Source organism: Miscanthus floridulus, chromosome 6, assembly GCF_019320115.1.
Source record: "Miscanthus floridulus cultivar M001 chromosome 6, ASM1932011v1, whole genome shotgun sequence".
Taxonomy (NCBI): Eukaryota; Viridiplantae; Streptophyta; class Magnoliopsida; order Poales; family Poaceae; genus Miscanthus; species Miscanthus floridulus.
The window spans coordinates 87,737,325-87,744,141 of NC_089585.1; the positions used below are offsets into that span (position 1 = coordinate 87,737,325).

Below are 6,817 nucleotides of genomic sequence, written 5' to 3' on the forward strand. Positions count from 1 at the left end.
ATGTTTGGGCTACGATGGGCCACTAGAACGGCCTGCTAGATGAGTTTAGTTAGGGTCACCGTTGGATCACAACGAACGTCTCAGATGCGCCGACTGCAGAGACAAGTCGCTCTGCGCGACTGCAGACGATCTCATTCCCCAAAAGTGCCTTCTCGCCATGTACCGGACCATCCATTAAATCTCACACTTACCTATGCAGCTGTCGTAATGGACGGTGGTTCTGGAGGCCCGTTCTTCCAAACACTTGTGCACATGGGGGCTTGGAATGGGAACGCAGAAAGGAGGGACGACAATACTTACGAGGTGTTTGGTTTGAGGTATTAAACTTGAGTGGCTACTAAACGGTTTAGTTATTTTTTAGTAACTTCAGAGTTATTAGAAAGGGTTAAAGTTTTTTTAATAGCTTTTAGTCGTAGCGTTTAGTTAAAAAGTTACTAAAGTGACTAAAAACTACTAAATTTAGTAGCTACTAGACGAACCAAACATGCCCTTAGTTTCATGGAGGTGATGGAACTTAGTCTTTCCATAAGAACCAAAAGTGTAAGGATGGCAGCGGGGTGGGTTAAGGGCAGATATCCACGGGTTTTGGATCTAGTGGTTTTGGTTTCAGGAATCAGTTTTGCACCTATGGCTTTTCGGGTTTGGATACCCAAACAGTAGCGGGTTTGGGGCGGATCTGAGTTTTCCCCACGGATCCCCATCGGAGCCCCGAAATCATTGAGCCCACTACACTAGCAGCCCATCTAATAACCCTAGGTATCTATATCTATATCTATACTTAATAATAAAGAGGCAAAATTTCAGCCTATTTTTTCGTACATCCATTTTTTTTTGTACATCTCTCTCTAACTACTAAACAATGGAGAGCTTCCTCGGTACACTCATGCTCATACGAATTAAAATAGCTCTTGTCTAGCGCGATACGAAGTCCGTTCTAAAATATATTATATCTATGCTCATATGTGTTGGAACAATTCGTATTAGTCCGATGATTCTAATATATTATGATTCCTACTGGAACTACGGACATGTTTTTTTTAATAAGGAACGTACGAGCACGTGGCGTCCATCTTACCGTATGCTAATAGTTGAATTGGTGATCGAGCGGACTGAGGTGGCCGCACGGTCCGGAATCGGATCGAACGCGCGCATGCATGCGGTCTACAGTACATACACTACATAGCAGCCAATTGACGACATGTACGCAGGAGCCCGCAGCGCCTCGAAGATGGAGGCTTGATGGGTGACGTGTCTAGTGCAAGGGCATGGATCGGATTGGAGCCGTCGCGGTGCCGTACAGGGCACGGATCGGAGGTGGTGCACTGCTGCCAGACCTCAGGACAGGGCCAATGGAGGCAGATGTTCTATAGTGGTTTTAGGGAAAAGACACGCCACGTTGATGCCACTTTGATGGAGCAGTGTACCTAGGCAGTATATTTTTTGCGTAGTGAAGAGACTTATATTAAATCTTGATACAGTACATCCTCAAATTATATATGAAAAAAATCTAAAATAAAAAATACATGATATTCTATCCACATTCTTTCATCGTCTTCTTCCCCCAATGGCTTTCCTCGAACGCCGGAGCCAAAGTGCAGTCCTTATGCCGAATCCAACGACCAACCCCAAAAGATTGGACATGCCGCAAAATTCGACGCTTCGGAACCAGTCCAAAACGCATCTAAATCGCTGAAAGAATATCGGCAGTTGCATCATCAGGTACGACATAGGTTGCAGAATCATCACCTGGAGACCTTGAATTCCTCTCCGCGACCATCGACGATGAGATCGATGACCCGGAGTCATTGTCCTCATAGGGGCTCCCAGAAGCACCCCTTCTCTTGCAGATAAAGGCCACAAATTAGCCGTCTGCCGATGAAATCGACGCCTGCAACGACGATCTTGTCGTGGCAATCACCGAAGTCATCGCAGGAAACACGATGCCAACCGAAAATCATCTGATTTCGCCGAAAGATTTATTAGACCAAACCCTAATTAACTAGATAACAAATTGCGGGAAAAAAGGATGGGTCCCCTCCCCTTCTTCACTTCGACAGACGCATCTGAGAGGAGCAAGGAGAGGGGCCCTAGATATGGTGGCGGTGGAGCAAGGTGCGGCGGCGGCGGCGGCGGCTGTGTAAAGTCGTACTAGCCGTATGAAAGGTCCTAATGGCTAGAGGGGGGATAAATAGCATATTAAAAAATCTACAACAACACTTAAGCCAAGATGTTAGTAAATAAGATGGCGAAGCTAATTTTGCGCTAGCACTACACTTGTGTTGCAAACCACCTACCTAATTCTAATTTCTATGATCTCTAGTATATCACACAAGGGCTAAGTCACTAATTTACACCTAGGTGATCAAGCTAGCAAGAGAACTACAACTAAAGATCTATACTAGCTACACTAACTAGCTACAACTATCACAATCTCTACACAAGTAAATACACAAAGTAAAGCAAGAGAGTGGTAGAGGTGATATACCGCCGTGGCAAGTGATCAATCACAATGAATACCAAGAATACTAAGGAGACAATGATGGCATAATCAATTTTTCCTCCGAGGTTCACTTGCTTGCCGGCAAGCTAGTCCCTGTTGTGGCGATACAATCACTTGGAGGTTCACGCGCTAATAGGCATCACACGCCTAACCCGCAACCGGGTGCTACACAACCAACACAAGATGAGGATCCATAAGACACGCGTAATCCACTAGAGTTGCTTTTGGTGCTCCGCCTGGGAAGGCACAAGAACCCCTCACAATCACAATGATCGGAGCCGAAGACAATCACCTTCCTCCGCTCGATGATCCACCAATCACCAGGCTGTCTAGATGTTGACAAACACCAAAAGTAACAAGATCTCCACCAGCCCAAATCACCCAACTAGTGCCACAAGATATTAGAACACTAAGCAATGCACTAGAGGCTCTCCAATCTCACTCTAGATGATGAAATCAAGTGTTCAATTGAGTGGAGTGGTGTGCTCAACTCCCAAAGGGTTTATGCAGGTGTGGGAAGTGCTAAGAGAGTGGCCAAGGCCGGCCACAAGCTCTATTTATAAGCCCACAAGCAAATAGAGCCGTTACCCCTTGGAGCCAGCTTCTGCGGGATCGTCGAACACAACGGTGGTGGGACCACCCTAGGAGTTGTGGTGCCCCCAACGGTCGATTCCAACGGCTAGTTTGACTGGCTGATGTCACTGGATAGGGTGGCGATGGCACCGCCCTAGGGGTGGCGGTGACCACCCGGCGAAACCCCCGAAAAAACATCTCTCTGGAAAAAAGTGGTGGTGCACCGCCTCTCTAGTGGCGATGACCTAGCGGTGCACCGCCCTCACCATGGTTGTGTACACCGGACGCATCGGTGCCTGCGCTCACTTTGCTGCTGCTCGGCTAGATTCAGGTGGGCACCGCCCTAGGGGTGGCGGTGCCACCGGACAGGGTGGCCATGTTGATAGCTTTGGCCCAAAAGGATTGACTCACATTGTACTCACTAAGCATAACCTTGTCATATCAATGAGTGTTCTATTCTTTCTCTCAATAAGGCCATTTGATTGTGGAATATACTTGGTCGAGAATTGATGTCTAATTCCAAATTCATCACACAACTCATCAATTCTTGTGTTCTTGAGCTCACTACCATTGTCACTTCTAACTCTCTTGATGGTTGTTTCAAACTCATTGTGAATGTCCTTGACAAATGATTTGAATATTGCAAACACATCACTCTTGTCCACTAGAAAGAATACCCAAGTGTATCAAGTGTAATCATCCACTATCACAAAGCCATATTTGTTTCCATCGATGCTAGTGTATTGTGTTGGCCCAAATAAGTTCATGTGCAATAACTCAAATGCCTTGCTAGTGCTCATTATGCTTTTCTTAGGATGGGTGTTTCCAACTTGTTTGCTGGCTTGACAAGAGCTACAAAGCTTATCATTCTCAAACACAACATCTTTCAAGCCTCTAACCAAGTCATGCTTAACCAATCTATTCAATTGTTTTATTCCAACATGACCAAGCCTTCTATGCCATAACCAACCCATACTAGACTTAGTGAACAAGCATGTTGACAATTGAGCTTCACTAGCATTGAAATCAACCAAGTATAGATTCTCATATCTAAAACCTTTGAAGATCAAGTTAGAGCCATCTACACTTATGATCTCTACATCATCTACCCCAAATATGCATTTGAATCTAAGATCACACAATTGAGCCACGGATAGCAAATTGAAGTTCAAGCTCTCAACTAGCAACACATTGGAAATGCTCATGTCATTGGATATTGCAATCTTACCAAGCCCCTTGACCTTGTCTTTGTCATTATCACCAAATGTGATACTATCATAACCATTGTCACCAAATGGTGAAGCGAGGAGGTGGTTGTACTTTGATCTGAGTGTGTTGATCATATTGATTGTCTCTTCATGTGGTTGCCTAGCTTTGTTCTTTCTTCTTCTCCTGTTGTTCTTCTTCTTGGTCACTGTTGTCACTTCAGGCAAATATGGCGTCTATGGATGTCCGGGAGATTGCAAGATATGATTTTTAAAAGAAAACTTCTCATTTCTATCCTTGATTGTGAAGCAGATCTTGGCACTATCCGCGTAGATGATGGCTTTAGCGGTGCTTAGAAAAGGTCGGCCCAAAATAATGGGTGCCCTTACATCTCCACCTGTTTCCAAAACCACAAAGTCTATGGGAACATATGATTGTCCCACTCAAATAATGACATCTTCAAGAATTCCCTTGGGGTAACAAAGTGACTGATCTGCAAGCTGCAAACGCATATTTGTGTACAATAAAGCATCTCCATTAATTCGATCATAGATTACCTTAGGCATGATGTTGATGCTTGCTCCAAAGTCACAAACAGCTTCTTGGAAAATGTGAGGTCCAATGGCGATGGAGATGACAGGTCTCGCTGGGTCCATCTATCCACCTTCCCATTGATGGCTCTGTGTAGTAGTGAGCTGCATTGTGAATATAGATAAGATTCGTAGTTTCTAAATCTTCTGGCTGCCCCAGAATCTTACCTTTGTCGAACGGAGGAACAACAGCCGTCAGCTGAGCTATTTGTGATTCTATCATTTTATTAAAGCTATGCTAGTTCTTAATAGTAGAATCAAAGCTATCCATTCTATTATTTATATTTTCTATAATTTTATCATTGGAAGCTACCTTTCTAGATAATTCCTCCATAATTTTGGATTGACCAACAATTAATTCTCTCAAGGGTGGTTGATTGAAGTTATTATAATTATTACCTTGAGGGTTACCTTGGTAGTTACCTTGATAGTTCGGCCTCTATTGTTGGTTCTATCCTTGATTTTGTTGAGGATGATAGTAGTTGATGTTGTTGACAAAGTTCACATCCTCTTGGGTTTCAGGACAGTTATTCCCTGAATGCCTAGTGTTGCCACATACTTCACATGTTATGCGGGAATCATGAATGTGCATGACTTCTTGCTTTTCATTAGCTCAGTCTTCGAGCTTCTTCATCAGTAGGCCCATCTTGGCAGATATCATGTCTACCTCCTTGAGTTGATGCATACCTCTACCTCTCATGTGGGTCTAAACATGTTCTTCATTTTAGCCTTGGTTGGAGGCCATCTTCTCCACAAGAGTGGTCATAGCTAGAAGTGTAAGTGACAACAATGCACCTCCAGCAGCAGCATCCACGGTCTCATGGGTACTGTTGGTCAACCCATGGTAGAATGTCTATATGAGTAGCCAATTCTCCATCCCATGATGAGGACATTCTGATATATAGTCTTGAAAGCGTTTCCATGCCTCAGGGACAAATTCATCATGTTGTTGCTAAAAATTTGAAATTCTCCCATGCAGAGCATTGGTCTTGCATGTGGGAAAGAACTTTGGTAGGAAGGTAGTGGAGAAGTTATCTCATGTAGTGTTTCTATTATTGTTGGCATAGAACCGCTGCTTCGCCTTCCCCAAAAGTGAAAATGGGAAGAGGCGAAGTAGTATGGTGTCGGGGACCAAATATCGGGGTACCTAAAAAGGAGGAGCTAATAACCATCAAACGTTGATGCTTTCAAATAGACAAGAACGCGACTACACTTCTTTCCCAACGACTGAAGGTTGGCTCTGCCTCACCCGACCTCTGAGGGCTGGCTCCGCCTCGCCCGACGTCTGGGGGCAAACTCTGCCTCGCCCAACGTCCGAGGGCTAACTCTGCCTTGCTCGACCCTCGAGGGCTGGACTCCGCTTCACCCAATGTCTGGGAGCAGACTCCGCCTCACCCAATGACGGAGGGCTGGGTCCACCTCGCCCGATGTCTAGGGGCAGGCTCCGCCTCGCCCGATGTCCGAGGGCAGGCCCCACCTCGACCAATGTTCAGGGGCAGGCTCCGCCTCGCCCGACATCCAGGGGTTGGGCTCCGCCTCGATTGACGTATGTGCGATGCTCCTTCATAACTACGCGCGTGGATAAGGTGGGACACTCAAGTCAACCATAATACCGATGACCATACCCTGCACACCTACAGGAAAGTACCATCAGGATATGACCAGATGGGCACTTTAAGCCCTTCCAAGCATGTCAAAGCCCAAACAATGTTGTGGGCGCTGACATTTGTCCTACAGTGTTATGGGCGGCGACATTTGCCCTTGGACATGAATCCTGACGGAAACATACGACAACCACTACGGTCTAGGAGGAAACTCGTGTCATTTATAGTAACGAATGTGGGGCCTCTATACCATCTGCTCCCTATAGGGTCATGGCTCAGTGCCCTGGCACGCCACGCCGCCCGCCAGAGTAGGATGGGACGTGACCACTTGCTGAACGAAGCCA

General features: G+C 45.7%; 1 non-coding gene across 1 annotated transcript; it reads left to right on the forward strand.

The window, feature by feature from the left end:
* Positions 1–5,744: 5,744 nt before the first annotated feature.
* Positions 5,745–5,853, forward strand: LOC136461979 (small nucleolar RNA R71). Its single transcript, XR_010760512.1, has one exon. It is a non-coding gene; the product is annotated as a small nucleolar RNA R71 (small nucleolar RNA).
* Positions 5,854–6,817: the final 964 nt, after the last annotated feature.